The 18,451-nt window shown below is 35.9% G+C and overlaps 1 protein-coding gene across 6 annotated transcripts in view; it reads left to right on the top strand.

Annotated features, from left to right (window-relative positions):
* Nucleotides 1-5,392, top strand: part of LOC126236018 (NAD kinase-like) — a 546,376-nt gene extending 540,984 nt beyond the window's left edge. For 4 of the 6 annotated variants that reach the window (XM_049945036.1, XM_049945037.1, XM_049945038.1 and 1 more), the window contains exon 10: nt 3,605-5,389. The gene's annotated coding sequence lies outside the window, so the exon portion shown is untranslated. Of the gene's footprint in view, nt 1-3,604 lie in introns of all 6 variants that reach the window. The other 2 variants (XM_049945035.1, XM_049945034.1) reach the window with 2 other exon arrangements.
* Nucleotides 5,393-18,451: the final 13,059 nt, after the last annotated feature.

Raw genomic sequence — 18,451 nt, 5'->3', positions numbered from 1 at the left:
AAGGAAATTAGTGGTACGGGTACCACTCATTTGCGAATGATGGGTGGTGTATAGACACTCTTCAGGGACCAGCTAGATGTTATTTCTGTGCTAATTGTATTGTCTTTTAGATACTGTTTGTATGTAATAGGAGTTGTGAAACTGACATTCATACATTCTTTGAAATTGACATGAAATACATTACAAAAAGCCGTATAGCTCAAAATATATAAGGCAACTTCATTAAATTCACTACCCTGAACTGAAGAAAGATTGAAGTTTAAATAAAATTTCAATCTATATTCAGTTTAATATTTTTCTCATTAGTCATATAAATTGTGAGGACTGTCTTGGCTTGTTGTGAAAATACATGTTTCTCATTCTTTTGTTGGCTTAAGAGAGACAAGTGGTAATTGCTGATTTTACGACTTATGAATTTATTTATTTATTTATTTCTTGTCAGTTGTGCTAACCAAGGACCACATGCCGATTTCAGTTCATTTTTCTCTTCTTTCCTTCTAGCACTTTTTCATCTGTTCTTTTTTTTTCTTCCTGTCATCTGACCACTTCAGACCAGTTTCTTCTTCTTCAGATTCTTACTTCTTCTTACCATGGATTCTTTTCGTATAGTATACTTTTGCCTGAATAGTTCTGTCAGTTGTTTTTTAAGCTTTTATGTTATTTCCTTCTAAATCTTTCAATACTTCATGGACCCTGCTTGTTGATGATTTCTTATTCTACAAATAATTTAAGATATTTTTGGTTACCTTACCATTGTACATTCAGTGTAAATGTTCAAAAAGGTCTTGTTTTCCTCATTACTTCTGATATGGTTTATATATTTTGATAAATATCATTAGTACTACACAATTTCCAGTCTTCCATAATTTTTCATGGGCTAATATTTTCCTGAAGATTTGCCTTTCTAGTATTTCTAATCTATGTAAATTTTGGTTTAATGCGTGACATTTGCTTCACTGCTGTGAAGTAATGCCTTGTTTTTGAATTTGTAAATTTATTGCAGCTTTTTCCAATCAATTTTCTCGTGTTATCTCCCCAAGATACTGAAATTTTGTACCCTTTTCAGTTTAACCAATTTCTGTTTCCAGAAATTTCAATGCATTTTTAATGTGTGTAAAACATCTGTTTTTCTGCAAAAATTCTTAAGCAATATCCACAGGCTATTATTTCTTCAAAGAGTTAATTTGTGTTACGGTAGGTATCACATTTTCAGAAAGTATAGTGAAGTCGTCTGCAAATGTGAGTCAGTTTATTCCAGTATTGTTGATTCCTCTTCTCAACCTTACTGGTGAAATCTTACTTTCATTCAATTTTTTATTCCAAATTCTGATTTTTCTAGAACACAATTAGAGTTAGGGATAGGCCATCATCACCTTCCCATACACTTCTGTTCACAAGTACCTCAGAGGGATGAGATATTTTTCACATTAATTTCACGTTAGTCTGTCCATAAATGTTTCGTGAATTAGATTTGCTAATTCAGACTTTTCATAAAATTCTCAGATTATTTTATCTTTAGTTTGTCTGTCAATGGAATCAAAGGTCTTTTTTTTAACTACTGAACATTACTACACTGTCTCTTGAATTCAATAATCTGTGGCAAATCATCGTCTTCAGATTAAATATTTGCTAAGAACATAATCTGCTCTTCCTAAAACCACCTTGATATTCACTAAATGACTGTAAAGTGTAGCATCTACTCCATTTAGTAAAATTTTGTTACATGTTCTGTATGTAGCTGGAAGCAAAGGAATTCCTCTGTAGTTGTTAATGTCAAGTTTCATTGCCTTTATTTCTTAGTGTGTGTAGCAATATTTCAACATTTATGATTCTTGAAGTATTACACTGTTTTAACTTTTTAATTTGTGCCATAGCAACTTCCTCCTAATATCTGTTGGGATTAACTTATTTTCATACCCTCTGTACAGGTGCCACAGAAATATCAGCGTTCTTCTCCACATGGTCTCATGAAGTTGATGCTCCCCCTTTCATATCTCCCTCGCTCCCGTCCATCTCTCTCTCTCTCTCTCTCTCTCTCTCTCTCTCTCTCTCTCTCTCTCTCTCTCTCTCTCTCTCTCCCTCCCTCCCTCCCTCCCTCTCTCCTCCCAATTTCCATGCTCCACTGTCCAGTGTTGGTAGTGGTAGTGGGTAGTTGAACACTGTAGTTCCACAACCCAAGAGGTTGTCACCTTCGTAAACTGCCAAACTTCTTAACAATATTTTCACTGAAGAGAAACCTTCTCAACATTATATTACAGTCAAAATTGCTTTAAAGTACAATTTAATCTGCCAAATTATTTATGAGGATGTACAATCACTAGTCACTTTAATTATTTGTAGCATTACCAGTGTGAGCCACAAAACTCGTTATCAGAAGGTATCCATTCTTTGTTACACAACATGACTTTGTACCTGTCTCCGTGGCTGTCACTAATGCATGCTTGTGCAGTGGAGCTCAACCTTGGAGTAAGCCAGTATTTGGCCGATGAGGAGAAGCGGTGATGTAAAGTTCTGGATTGACAGACTTTGTGTCAATGTCCTAGTTTAAATACCAAAGGTCTCTGTAGTGTCTAATGAAGTGAGGCATGTGACACAGTTGATGGTGATCCATTTGTCAAATGTTGACATTAAGCTGAGTGGCCCCCTTGGCACTACTGTTGAGGGAGGAGGCTATGTGATGTGCCAAGAAAATGTATGTTTGTACCCATACTCTTTGATTCACTATATGCTCTCTGTTTTGTGGCATTTATTCCACATTCCACTATTGCCATTATTAGGAAAATATTTTTATTTTAACTTTATTATCAGATGCATTTTAGCTGCCACAGCCATCAGTCAGTATATTTTCTGAGGGAAAGAGGCATCATCCTAGCATTTGCTTAAAAGAACCTTTAAAAACCACATTCGGGCTGGCTGGTTTATAGACTAATGGTCGTCAATCCACTATGCAGGTTCGGTCTGGGCCTTACTCATCTGTCCCGCAAGCTAGTGCACTCACTTTTCAGGTCACTGGAATTCGCTAAATACGTAATACATAAAATGGTCTCAGCACATTTTACAATTATTACAGAACATGGAAGAACTGTGTACATGTTGTGTGATAAAATTTCTGCAAGTACATGTGTGACATTTAATTGTGCTAAGAGAAATTATTTTGTTATCACAACAGTTTCATTTCAACATTAATGCCCTCAGATTGAAATCCTATTGTTAATGAAGAGCTCACAACATCGGGTGAGTTTGGTCAGTCAAAACTAGCAGTAATGTGAATACATACCATTGAAAGTGATTTGTTTGTTCATTTTACTTTCAATCATATATCTTCCAGCTATAGTGTTTGTGCTAATATTCATTATGTAGAAAATTGGAGCATTTAGGTTTATTCTCATTATCCATTAATATTCTGTTGTCAGACTTTGTATGAAAGTGTTTTGTGCCAATTCATAATTATGCTAATGACACTGCTGCAGTCTTTCACTATTCTTAGCTCTTCTGCTCGTTATATGCTTTTTTTAATGTAAGACAGTTTATTGGTGTTCTTATTGTTTCCACCATATCATGTAAATGTTTTGAAATTTATAGAGGAAATGGTTTGTCTTTACAGGAGGTGCAAGAAGACTTTCTAAATCTAATTTCTTGCTCAGCAATATTTCCTGGTGGACTTTGTGAAGTACATAGCATGGAGCAGCTTGCAGTCACGGCTGTGAACTGAGGCAGTTGTGAGGCAAGAGTGTGTGTGTGTTATGTGCTAATCGGATGGTGGCTTTGCCATTCCTAGCACAGCCAACCTAAGACTTCTAATAGTTACTGGTTTCCATCACTGCAGCTGCTTATTTAAACGAAATGAAATAGAGAGAAATCTGACTTTTTATTTTTATACATCCATTCTCTATTTTGTTTATGAAATGACCAATTCCGTATTTTGTAGAGTAGCTGAATAGAGGAACTTCTGTTTAATATTTTGATATGAGAATAGCTTGCCAGAGTTTTTCTACATAATTTTCATTCTTCTGTTTTAAATACTTTGGATGGTTGTGATTCATAAATGTATTTAGAAAGTATGTACTTGTATGTTGAATGTCTAAAAACTACTACATACAGAGTCGAATGCATGATTTAGAACAAAATCAAAAAGTTATCAACCTGTACTGAAGTGCCTTTTATTTTTCTTTTCTTTCATCTTGTACTTTGTGATTTTTCATTTAAGTAACAGAATTGTTAGTTGCTGATGAATGAGCTCTTTCAGTCTTAAAGATTGCTAAATTTTATGCTGTTCTCTGCTTCAGACATTATATTTTCACTTGAGACTTTGAGCTCTTGAGCAATGTGTTATTTGTAACTTCATATTTTAGCAGTATTTAATTTTGAATGAGAATGATAAAAGTTTGGTGTGGTGAATGTGTGATTTAATGTACAAACAAGCTTAATGGAACAATTTTGTATGCATATTCCTTGTTTGGTTTCACAGTTTGAATAAGCAAAAGAACTTAGGAAATATAGGTGCATGTTTCCCAGTGATCCTTTATTCCCCTCCCTCTTCCTGATTCTCTCCTCTTCCATATTACACTGTCAGTGTGCAGCACATGTTGCCAGGAAGCCCAGAAATCACAATTTTAAAATGGCTCTATATGTAAAACTGAATGTCTCAGAAATACAGGTCTCTTTTTTTTTTAAGAAAACTTATTCAGTGTTTACTTGAATTTTTTCGGTGTCTTTTTGCACTTACATATTTTCAAAATGTGTAACTTGTTAAAAGTAATGAATGCTTTCACAAAACAAACAATGTGTGCAGTGTTTGAATGAATTGTTTTATTGTGAAGGATATGAATATGTTGTTAATTGTAATTAGGAAGTAAATTTGAAATGAGAGTCAATATTTCTACTGTTGTCGAATGGTGTTGGTGGACAAAGGTGTGTGGTGAGTAGATTGTACTGAACATTTTAATTTGCTCACATTTCAGAAACAATTGTTACAGCTCTGAAATGAGACAGTGGACAGCTGTGTACTAACTACGCACACTATGAATTTGCTGTACACTACCAAGAACTGCCCAGAACTTGTGGAGTATATCTGAGAAATGAACTTAAAATGTTGTTTTCTGATACAGATAATTACGTATTGACCTTGTGACTTCAAGACAGATTTTTTGGAATGACTTATTTATGCTGGAAACATTGTAAACAGTTCTGCTGTAAATATTAATAGAACACAAGAGAGTACTATGTGCGATTGTTATTACCAGTTTCATATGTCTAGGAAAGTGTATGCAACTCAGCCTTGCAGAGGAGAGGAGATTGCTATATTTTCCAATTTTGTTGTTTTCTTTAGTAAATATGTCACACAGCTAGTTGAACAAATTCACCATTTTTGATGCCTTCACAATTTTTTTTTTTTTTTTTGAGCATAAATGAGCAGTCATACAGTAACTCGTTTGCTGTTTTGATTATGAACAGCTTTGGAACAAGATTGTAGCTCAGTTTTGGAGAGGAATTTTTGTCAACATACATAGCTGCAATCTTGTTTGTTCTTCATTGTTATTACATGTATTTATTTAATTTTATTTATGTATGTTACTTGCATAAAGTGTTCTTGTGAGAGAGTATCAAAAGCTCTTTGTCAACATGGGGTATGTGAGCATTCTCAAGATCATGAGTTTCTCTTCATGAACTATCAGGATTTGCTTGAAATTAGCATGTTATGTGCAGAAGCACCACACTTCCTTTTAAATTTTGCTATCTTAACTAACGAACACACTTAACACAGTTAGAATAGACTGACTTCCATCTAATTTATTGTTCTCTTCTGTGAAGCTGTATTTCCCATATAATGATTAATGGAGCCTTTATAAAGCTAATGAAATATTTGGTCTGGGCAGTCAAGTAATTAGTGTGATAAGCATGTGATCATTGGTTCAGAAATTCTTCAAAAGTTGTATGAATACATACAGTTTGTCTTATTGCTTAGAAGCTGAAAGTAGGACACACTGTGTTATGTTGATGATGAAGAGGAACACTTGTACCTTTTTGTCTGTGGCTCTGCTGTTGCATGGAATCCATAATGCACCGTAATTCCAGAAAGTAACAACAGATTGTGATTATTAGAAGAGATTTTGTGTGAAGATATAGAGAGTAGTTGTTGATCAGTAGACTGCTTGTCTCGTAGTAATGATTTAAATGCAAGAAGACACTCTTAACCTTTAAAACATAAATATACAACAGTGCAATCTGAAAATATAAATACAAACTTATTAGCAAATAATGGCTCTCTGTAACAGCATTACCAACATTTCTTGTTAGTGAAGATTTGTCAGATTGGTTAAATGTAGAATGCATAACATGGTTTTAATGAAGACAAACCTAGTTTTTTGTCATTGCATTTATTCCTTAGGAATAAATAGCATATGTTACAGTTGAGGCGTTGTCTGGCTGATGGGTAGAAAAGAGATTGTTGAGATTCAGACAGTGTCCTTCAGAATTCACTAACAACATATTCCAGCTAGGACTTTCTATTGCCATATTTTTGTGGTATATGTCAATATTGCCATGTTTTGTGGTGTACATTAATTAGTGTAAGGAGGAAGGGGGTTGGTGGAGGTTGATGTAAGGAGAGATGTGTTAGTTATTGAAGGAGGGAGAGTGAGTGGTGAAGAGTTAAAATATTTTTGTACATTTAAATCCTTTCCTCTTCCACAAATATTTGGTGATATAATGTTGCTATAAGTCTTGGGTAGTAAGTGGTTCAACGGAGTATTATGTCGACACAGACCTCTGTGAACAAAGGTCTTTGGAGTTGAAATAACCCTTCATAAGATACAAAACCTCTTTCATTTATTAAAATTTTTTATAGCATGCCTGGTTGAAATTTATCATGCATATTTGCTGCCACATGTGCCAGCTAAATACCACTTCTGATACATTACAGTGGTTAGTCTCTAACTGGCTGTCAATCTGCACTGAGCAGTAACTTTGTGGACATCCACCTGCTTGTCTCGCAATATACCTCTTATTTATGAATGACACCATCAATCATGTGAAGTGTGAAATTCAAGGGTGCTATATTTTCATAGTAGTTGTGGATTGTGAAGTATACAAGAGGAAACAAGAATACTATTAGCAGAACCAATGGACTTGTAGTATCTGAATGTTAAATTAGAGATGATAAGACAGAAAAATTCTCAGATTTTACAGTGAGTGTGTGTGTTACGTGGATCAAAACTTTTCCAGTAGTTAAAAAATAATTGACTAGTTATTGTACAAATGAAGCATGTTCCACCTCATTTCAGTTTACTAGTTGAAACTGCTACTCAGACAGCAGTTGACTAAACCAAACAATGGAAAATCCAAGATGGAATTTAACAATATTACAAAAAGGATATTTGTTACACATAGCAGAAATGCTGAGTCACATACATGCACAACACACTGTTGGAAAGTGAGCTTTTGGCCAAAAAGGCCTTAATCAGAAATAGACTTTCTTCACTACACACACGTGCGCATGTGTGTGCGCTACCCCCTCCCCCCCCATGCACACACACACACACACACACACACACACACACACACACACACACACACACACACACACACACACACACACACACACACACGCGCGCGCGCACAGAGTGAGTCATGCCAACACAATTCTTGGTGTGTGTGTGTGTGTGTGTGTGTGTGTGTGTGTGTGTGTGTGTGTGTGTGTGTGTGTGTGTGTCCACGGCCAAAATCTCACTTTCGCACAGTTTCTGTTGTACCTGTCTGCAACTCAGAGCATCCTTGCCTTAGAATTGCTGACTAATTTCTTACCATTTTAAAATACTTAAATATACTATTCTAGAATGTTTCTATATGAGCCATTACCTTAAAGGATGAAGTTTAGTACAGAGAGAACAGATCTAAAATTTCTGAATCTAATTAGGCAACACAGAGAATTTGTCAACTGAATTTTTATGAAAGTCTTGGTGTATCTGGATCTTCGAAAGACTTAATCCATTTGAACCACTATTCTCCACCTGTAATACAAAAAATTGTTGAATCTACCAGCTAAATAGTCAAACTAAGCGGTGTAATTTCTGCCATCCTGCTTTCTCCTCCTCCTCATTTCCAAGAGGGAAATAACCAGTGTTACAGGCAGGCAGTAACCGGGCAAAATTTCAGGTTAACAGTGGTAGGGGACAGTCGGTGCCAAAATATCAGTAGTAAAGATGTGTATTGTAGAGAGTATAATTTTGCTTTTAAAAAAGCTACAGAAAATCACTGGGGCCAAGATTGTTGTAAGAAAATGAAGAGACGGGTCACAAACATCCAAAGTGTAATTGGTGTAATGAGTTGGATGCTTACAACTGATTGACACTATTGATTATTCAGAAAAGGATGGTGTGTTAGCAAAGTGATTTCTTTTAGTGAGTTACTGATTCTGAGCAGGTTTCATGATTAATAGTGGTTAAGTATATGACACAGAAAAAGATACTTCTGCTGTCTGCTGTGATGGGGGGAAACTGCCTTTACATCTCCTACACTGGATCCACTGTGTGGTATGTATTTTGTTACAAAGCAGTTATTCTCTTCTAGTGTAGATAAACTAAGTATGCAGTTTGCAGGCAACTACCAAGTCCTGTGCTAATGTTGACCAAAAAGAAAAGTCCATAGCTAACTATTTCAATAACTGCATGCATATTATTGTAAAATATTTAGTGTACTACATCAAGGAAGTTAATTGCCGTTAAGACTGGTCAGTGAAATAATGGGCTTAAAATTTTGTGTTCGATTATAATTGAGTGTCGGACTATAATTCAAGTTGTGAGTCTTCGAGGTGATTCTCTAACTGAATCAGTCTTCCTAGACACGACTGCCATGTCGATAACACATTTGGTAAGATGAAAGTGTGGGTTTAATGCCCAGTTTGACACACAGTTTTAGTATCGGGAAGTTCTGTAGTGGTATACGCTGTTGAGAAGGTAAATATTTCTTCTGAATAGTGTGTTTCCCAGAGAAAACTTTTAGTGACATGACCAAGTGACATACTCACACAACATACTGCCATGTGTGGTAGCTGAGAATACATACATAATGTGATCAGAGTGGAATGGAATCTTGGTCACTTGTCATGTCATCTACAATCATTTGATGGAAACATTGGCAACTCATCAATAAATACAGTTGCAGGCTTACATAAAAACAACTCATCTATTATGCATGCACTTTACAACATAAAAGAGCTAAACAGGTGTTTCATTTTTTACTCTTTCATAAATTTTCCAGTTATAACTTTGTCTGTTTTAATTTTTTGCTAGTGCTTGCTTCTGAAATTCAGAAATATGAGCACATATAAAAAGAACACACATGTTCAATACCTCCATTAAAAAAAACTCTCTCTCTCTCTCTCTCTCTCTCTCTCTCTCTCTATTTTGAGAACATTTTGCACAAAAGCAAGCTATAATTCAGCCCTTTCCCTTCCACATACAAACCTCCTCCCCATTTTCCTTCTTAAAATTTCATGTGTGCCAGTTTTTACTAGTAATTATGATATGTACTGCAATGAATCTTGCACTTCGGCATCCCAAGCGACAGCGTCTGATTGTGATAATCTTGTGTAGAAACCTGGCTAGTTCTTACCCACCACTTACCTGTACCCTTCCCGGCTCCAACTTCAGTGCAACACTGCCTTCTATTCTACAATGTACCCTCTACTCATGTCCCCCTTCTCTACTTCTTTTCTTCACAACTACTGCCCTCCCCTCCAATCCTCTCGACTGTATCTAGCAGCCCTTTGCCCCCCCCCCCCCCCCCACACACACACACACATTCATACATGCTTTCATAAGCAGCACTAAGCATCTCCCATACCACACTCTTACCCCCCCCCCCCCCCCCCCCAGCACAGGATTGCTGCTCCCATCATGACCAGAGACAGTGGTCATGTGTGTGTGTGTGTGTGTGTGTGTGTGTGTGTGTGTGTGTGTGTGTGTGTGTGTGAATTGTGCTTGTGTGTCTGTTTTTTCTACTTTAGAAGTAGTTCTTTTGGGCAAACCCCCAAAAGTTATGCTAAATCTTTTAACTGACATAAAACAGGCATCATAAACAATTTTCTTAACAGCTCAGTCAGTTACTTTATTTAGAACTGTCTCTGCATAAACGAAACTGTTTAGTCACTTCACTAAGCAGCCCATGACAAGTTGTTTTTTTTCATTCAAGTGCCTGAATAGTTTGTTGTGTTGTGTGTTAGCTCTTTGATGTTCTTACATCAGAGTACCGCTCTTGAGTCATCTGCATATGGAATTTTTCTGAAATTATCTTACATGACATGTCATTTATGTAACAAGGGAACAGTAATGGGCCCTAGTACGGACACCTGGGGTAGGTCTGCTTGTATTTCATTCCAACTAAATCAGTCTCTCACCTTTTTGTTATATAACTACACTCTGTTTCCTGCTTTTGAGATAGGGTGATAACCAACTTAAAGATTCTCCATGGAAACCATGGAGCCATTTTCTAAATAGGCAGCATATGGTTTACAAAAGCAAATGCTTTAGTGGGGTCACAAAAGATACTGGATACACACAGCTTGTTATTAAGGCATTTGCTTATTTAATGATGAGTTCATTAATAATGTGCACATTACTTCAGCTCTTCCTAAACCCATATTGATTTTTCAGAACAGTTTTTGTTATATTTTTCTAATTGATTAAACACTGTTCACTCAAACATTTTAGAAAACATTGCTAATAGAATTTCATCACAGCCCACAGATTGAAGATTTTTTTATAGATCGGATAATGCTATCCTCTTCAGAGGAGGATACACAAATTTTATTTGAAGTTATAAAGTACCTTTTGAATTCTTCAGACCTGTCTTTAGTTTGTGACAGTTTCTACTTTTGGGTCAAAAAGATTAGTTTTCTCAACCGCTTCTTCAATCTTCAGAATTTAGCATACAGTTTTTAATTTCTTTGTGGCTTTTGTAATGAATTTACTGTTTGCCATTTGTTTTGCCTGTCTTAACTACTATCTCTGTCTCTGTTTGCGTACATGAAAAACTCCGCATCATGATTGTTCTTCATTTTTTATGGGGTTTCATCTTTCTAGTAGTAGATAAGCTGAGGCCTTCAGTTATCCATGAGTTTGCTTTATATATTTGTGGCATACATTTACAAAGGAGAAACATTAAATGAAAATTTTGTGAATTATGACAGAAAAGCATTGTAGTTAGTGTTCACTGAATACTGGTTGCTGAATTACCAAGTTTTATTCAGTTTGGAAACAAATATATTACCATTTCATTGGCTAAAGTTTGTGACTCTTTTTCACTGTTGGTGTTGTACCTAATTTTGGCAATCACTTAAAAAGAGCTGAACAGTCGGCTATCCCTATATCTAAAATGAACTTTTCTCTAGCACCATAAATGATACTGCTCACAATATTACCTACTCATGTTACAGTAGATTCTGTTACTTCAGTGTATTCACTAAAATTTAGTCTTAGGCCATTTTTAGATAAAAAGTCCTTCAGAGAATGGCAAATTTGTCATCAGCTTTTGTATCTATTTTTAAGTTGGCACAAATTGACCTTTTCATAAAAAAATTTCTAACTGCAACCTGACAGCAAAGTTTCAGATTTGTCTCGAAATGCACATGTGGCTGAATAGCCAGGGATAAGGTATATGCTAATAATTTATACACCATATTCCATAAGTTTAATGCAGTAGCTTATCAATAGCAGTTCCTTACTCAAAAAATTAAAAGTTTTGTATGATGTTAAAGCTTAGTGACAGCTCTACAAGAGTATGTGGTCTCCCACTGTTAAATTGTAACTGGAGAGTTTATTTATGAAGCTGATATTTTCACTCTTAAAGTAGTGTTCATTTAAGCATATAACTTTTACAGAATTTGTGTTCTCCAGAAATACTTCCAGTTCATATGACTTGGTTATCATTGTAATGATAAGCTGCCTATGTTAAGGTACAATATGAATTAATTTTTGTGAGCTAAAACAAGCATGGAGTCATTAAATTTGGCAATATGTGATACCTGCTTGTGTCTGTGTTTTTACATTGGATTGCCATCACATTTTGTTACTTTTGGACCACATTCCATAGATCTACTCTGTTAGGTCCTACGTGAAGAAGTGACCAGCACAGTAACAGATTTATTTCTACTTTTGTTAATGAGCGATATCTCCTGAAGAGCAGTGCTTATAGTCTAATTTCTTTGTGTTTACTTGCAACTAGTGTGGTAGATCATACCAAGAGGAGATGTCCCTTACAGTTACATTGATGAAATGTTGGAACCACAACACTGTCATCAACTGTTTAATCATTTCTATAGGCATTGTTAACAGTTCCTATGAGGACAACAATCATTTCTTTGAGATCTGAGCATTCTGTGTTAACACTCAGTTACTTTGTCAAAATGTTCACACTTAGATTCATTTTCACTGGTGCAGTTTTCGTTTGAGTTTCACTGCAGGGGTCATCATGTGTGGTTTTTACAGTGCTTTTAGGGCTGCTCTGATATTCCTTGATATGGTACCCAGTTTTCTAGTGAACTCCTCTTGCCCAACAGAAGCTATCCTGGTAGTGTGCTCATGGTGTAAAATCACATTGGGAGAATGAAGTCATACGTAGGCTTATGGATATTAATGTAGTCTGAAAGTTTGGAACATGCTTCTATTTCTTCCTCAAAATCAGACTCATTGTGTGTGAGAAGATGGGGGCAAATCAGGGAAACTACTTTTCCCAAACACAGTATCACATATGAACAGGTCAAAGCATACAAGAAATGTTAAGTGTCACTTACTTCCTCTCAGCAACACACTGTAAAGACAAATGATAAAAAAACACTGAGAATGCTTATCACTCTGATCACAGGTGCAAATGCAAACAATCTGTCTGCAGAGATATCAAGCTTGTAGTCCCAGCAGAAAATGGCATGCTGGACTACTGAAGGGACTGACCCATATCATGTGTGATATACCCTGTATGGAGATTTGTAAGGAATTACCTGTGGCTAGGCTTTTCATTATAAGGTTTCTTGTTGGATGGAACACTAGTATTTGTTTTTAATGCTTTATACAGAAACATTGATCTTCACTCCATGTAAAGTATGCAGAATTGCTTAAACCTTTTGTTTGCTGTACAAGCTAAGCTGCTTGTACTGTAAAGATGTCTTCATTTTATGTGACTGAATCTTAAAATAATAGTTGTTCTACAGTCTCACTTTTATAGAAATATTAATGTAAAATGTTATGAAAGTTTCCAGTTTAAGAGTGATCTACTCACCAGCCATTCCTTTACATGTTGATACAGAGGTTAATAGTTGTTTAACTGTGCCCACTATGATATTAGAGATTCAGTAACTTGAAAAAGTTCCATCCAATAACTGTATTCTTGAAAATATGCAACTAAATACTTAAATTCCTACAGAGCACTTCGTTATGTCCTGTAGTGCAGTAATGCATCCATTGCATATCAATACATAAATGATTTAGAACACATTGGCTTTTTAACAGAAAATTTTTGCTATTTAAGTTTATAGGAAAAAAATGCAAAGACAGTCAGACTTGTGCTTTATGTGGTACTGCTCAACTTTCAACATATATTTGCATCAGACGGTAATGAGGTGTCAACTAATAAATCAGTTAATTATGAATGAATGTTAATAAGTCAGTAGCATTAGGTTTGGGACCAATAAATATCCTCAAATGATTAAGAAACCTATTGTAGAAACATGTATGTTGAACTTACTGGCAGTTGTCAGTGAATCAAAAGGAAAGTAAGTATTCTGAGATGATGTAGAAAAGTTCCTTTGAGTGTTTGAATTAAATAGGTGCCTTTGTTCACAAAGTTTGTACTGATTTGCTACTTTGGATAGCTTTTATACTCACACTGTTGAATGTATGTTTAGAATAATGATAGTATTTATTGATATTGTTTTCAAGAGACAAATAAAAAAGTTGTTCTAGTTGTACCAGTGTCTTGACTTAAATCTTACCTCCCATGTATCCTGCAATTGGTTGTTAAATTTTTGTTCCTTTCATTTAATTTCAGTGGTCTCCTTCTCTATGTCCAGCTCTAAAACATCCAAGTCCATAGTTCTTGGTGAATATTTGCTGGACAGTGTCAGTCCAAAATTTGAGTTACTTCTGTTATATCTCTACAGAAACAGGTTAACTGCCAACATCAGTCTCACACTTATGCAGTGTACCCATTTGAGGCTACACTGTGAGGGCAGGCCAGTTAACATTAGCAAAAAATACTCAATTCACATGTTTCTTATATGCAAAAAGCTTGAAACAAAAATATCTAGGATGCCTGCAGATAGATCACATTTTATTGTAAAATGTAAACTCAGCATGCCATGAGGGCACAGACTGCTGCAGCTTAGTTCTCACACAATGAGAATAGGATCCGAATCTAGTTGTAAACAATAACTAAACTATAAATGAAAAGAAACTATTGTGTATGTGAGTTGATGTGAGTCTGCAGGTATGTAACAGTGTATGTGTGAATGACTAGGCGGACAGAGCTATTTGTTTCAGGTTTCGCAGAATGTGACTACCTTCTTCACTTATTTCAAAACCTTAAGTCTTCCACGAGCTACAGAAATCTACAAGTAACGTTCCTGACTTCTTTCTTCTGTGTTTTAAATTTTATTTTTTAACTGTTGAGAAATGGTCTTTTGTGTTTCCTGTTATTGGACCATGAGGGAGTGATAATCTTTGTTGGCTTTTAGAGAACATTGAACAAAATATTGTATCCTATACACTAGCATCAGCGAAGAAATAAAAGTTAATGCACAGTACTCCAAGAAATCTACAGAAAGTGGAACTGTGAGAGGGCACAACTGCAACCAAGGCTAAACTGATATGTCACAAAGTTGAGGTAATATTTACAGGCCGTGTTCATCCACAGTACATATTTCATCAACATGCTACTTGTGACTGATTGTATTACAAACATGCTATCCAAAGACACACACTGTAATAAACAGAGTGGAGCTTGTGACCATGGCAGGCACATGGCATCAGGTGTGTAGCTCTACTGTGTCTGCCAGTGGCCTTGTGACAATGCGTTAAATGGAACTTTATCCTCTGTCTCCCAATAAGCATATTTTTCATCACTAAATAAAAAGTTTTTCATTTATATGGTTTCACAGTTCTGTACTAAAATCCCTTAGACCAGCTTGAAGCATTACTTATGTCTTATTGTGAAAATCTTGAATATTTAGAACTATTGTGACTCAAACTATATGAATAACTGCTAAAAGTGTGATTCTGTTGCAGATAATGTGAAGTAAGTATGTGTGAAAGTCACTGGAAAGAGCCAGTTGCAGAATTGTAAAAAATGTTGAAACATTTTTCCTATTAATTTTGATTGAAACAGCAGTTTGAAATCTATTCCTGACATCAGTTGTTTATTGTAAAGTGAACGAGGTACCATAAGGAGCGATTAGATTTTTCTCAGTATTGATTTTAATCATTGATACAAGTGTAAGCAATATTCTGTCAATGTGTGTCAATTTTGTAGTGGACTAGGTGCCAAAAAGAATAATCTTAACTTGTGACATTGAACCATAGTGGGAAAGTATTGGAAAGATAGTCAGAATAAATAGCATGTCTTTTTGGGTCCTTTCTCCTTCTACATACTCAGTCATACATGTGAAAAACTGAAGTGCTTATACAGCATGTTAATGTTAGGGTTTCCTCCCATTACATTCACGTATGGAGTGTGAAAGCCACAGGTGCCATTGCCACTGCTGCCGCCCCCCCCCCCCCCTCCCACTACATTGTGCCAGATTTTTTCCACATTTTTGCAAGACTATTGCATTGGAAAACAAAGCTGTGAGCATTTGTATTGCCCTTGTTTTTATAGTTATGTTAAATATCTGCTCTTAGTACTATTTTGGCGTGTGTCCCACACATTGGCCAAGTATTCTATGCAGGCTCATGTGTGTTTTGCAAGCAGTTGCTTTCATATCTAGTCATTTCCACTTTTGGCTGTTAAAACATTATTTATAATGATTTGAGGGCCAAAAGTGGAAATGATTTTATTTCAAAGTTTCACAAAGTCTGTGGACCCAGTTATCAAATTTCTGCTTAATCTACCTCAAATACCAGTTCTCAAAATTTAACCAACAGGATTTTGGAAGAACAACATTCTTTCTCCTATTCATTCTTTTCTTTCTTTTTAATTCAAGTACATCTGTTTCACTTTCTGTGCTGATATATTATAGTCCTTCGAGTGAGCTTCTGACTTTCAGTTACATATTCTGTCAGGTTCTCTTGATGAGGACTCCAGACACTGAGACATAATGTTGAATGGGTGGCACTAGAGGATTATACCTGGTTTCTCCAAATAGCTGCACTGCACTTCTGTAGAATCCTGCTTGGAAACAGAAGTTTCTCCATTCCTTTTCCATACTGCTAAGATCACAAATGAATTTGATATTGGTTTGTGGTGTTACACTATGTATATGGACATAACTCTAGAAGTTTCAATATACCTAGTTGAATTACAGCCTAAGCCATTCTATGGGTCCCTGATTTTTAATTTTGTTTCTTTTGAACGTGATTACACCACTCACGTGTTTGGGGAGGAAAAAAAAAAGCAAGGAAAGAAGATTAGAGTTTAATGTCCCATCGACATTGAATTAGAGATGCAGCACAAGCTCGGATTGTTTCAAGGATGGGGAAGGAAATTGACTGTGCCCTTTGAGAGTAATCATCCTGGTATTTGCCTCGAATGATTTAGGAAAATCATGGAAAATGTAAATCTGGATGACCAAACACAAATTTGAACCTTTTGGGAGGAATGCAAGTCCATTGTCCTAGCCACTGTGCCACTATTTGGGGAGATAATTGTTGTGACTGTCTTGACAGTCAGTTATGTGCTATAGTGCTGAATACCTTTCAGTAGTCTGTTCATCCATATTTATTATTTTCAGATATCATGTTGAGGGAAAAATAGGAAATGTGTTTCATGTGAGTATTGCTTCCTTTAACCCTTGTACGGGAGTGCAGATTTCACTGGTCAGCAGTGGAAATGTCGGGCTCAAAAATAGTTAATTCATATGCATTTCCATTTTCTGAGTTAAAAAAAACTCCATAAAAATGACAGATTAGTGCTTGCTTTGGAGATAAAGTGACGTTTAATTTTTATAGTCAACATTTTAATTTGGGGGAAATTTTGTTTTCGGAGTTATCATACCTATACAATAATAAAACACCAATGCTGTTAAGCTGTTTGTAAGTCATAAACGTAGATACTGTTGTTGCAACTGTGAGTTTCATACAGTTTCTGCTGTAATTAAAGCAGAATTTCTCATTTGAGAGTGCTTTTATTGTGTAAAATGCTTAAACATTACACAAAAACGTGTAAATAAGGTGAATAATGTTTGTTACATTTGTGGTGAACTAACATTTTCCTCACAGAAATGCAGTCAGACACCTCTTGTGAAGACTGCCTATCAGCATTATTTCAGTATGAAAGTGGGGGGCCAGGATAAGTCGTCGGCTCCACATACACACCGCAGCACATGTTCAGTTACACTGTGAGAATGGCTGAAACATAAGAAATGATGTATAGCTTTTGCTGTGTCTATGCTTTGGTGGGAGCCTACAAACCATACAGATTACTGCTATTTCTGCTGGACTCCACCTACAAAGGCAGGACTCTGTTTGAAGAACAGTTCAGTACCTGAATCTTGAATCTGCTAATTGAGCCATTCTTCATTCAGATAGTTTACAAGTTTCTACACCACTTGAAAATTGTTTGAAGTAGGAAATGAAGACAGCGTGGAACAAGAAGAACCAAACAAGCCTTCCACATCATGTGACCCTGATTTTGAGGGAAAAGATGATAAACTGTACAGACTGAGTCAAGCGAAATTGAGTGACCTCATTATAGACCTTGACCCGTCAAAGAAGAAGGCAGAAATTCTTGGGTCTTGACTACACCAATGGAATCTTCTCAAAAGTGATGTCACACTCTCTCAGTACAGAAAACGCCACATGGAACTGCTTCTGATTTGGGAGAAGAAGAACAATCTTGTTGTTTGCTGCAGCATTAATGGCTTGATGAAATCTTTGAATTTGAACTGTGATTCAACTGAATGAAGGCTATTCATAGACTTCTCCAAGCTTAGTTTGGAAGCTGTGTTATTTCCCAATGGAAACCATCTGTGACGAAGCAAGCTGGGATCTCGTTACTGCCTCTCTTGTTTTGCCATCTGCCTCCTTAAATTCATTTATTCATTTTTGACTAATTATCATTAACATATTTGAGCATAATCTGCATTTTCATAAAAGAGAAAGGTTGGCCCCCAGTTTTGAAGAACATAACACCAGATCTAATTTTGTGCTTAGTATTGTGTATGTCATTAATTTCCTAATTTATTTTGACTATTCCTAGTTAATATCTTCCATTATAGGATGAAATCAGTAATTATTTCATAACTTAA

The sequence above is a fragment of the Schistocerca nitens genome, chromosome 2, assembly GCF_023898315.1.
Source record: "Schistocerca nitens isolate TAMUIC-IGC-003100 chromosome 2, iqSchNite1.1, whole genome shotgun sequence".
NCBI lineage: Eukaryota > Metazoa > Arthropoda > Insecta > Orthoptera > Acrididae > Schistocerca > Schistocerca nitens.
Note: the sequence above shows the minus strand (reverse complement) of the source record. Positions and strands in the feature narration are given on the sequence as shown.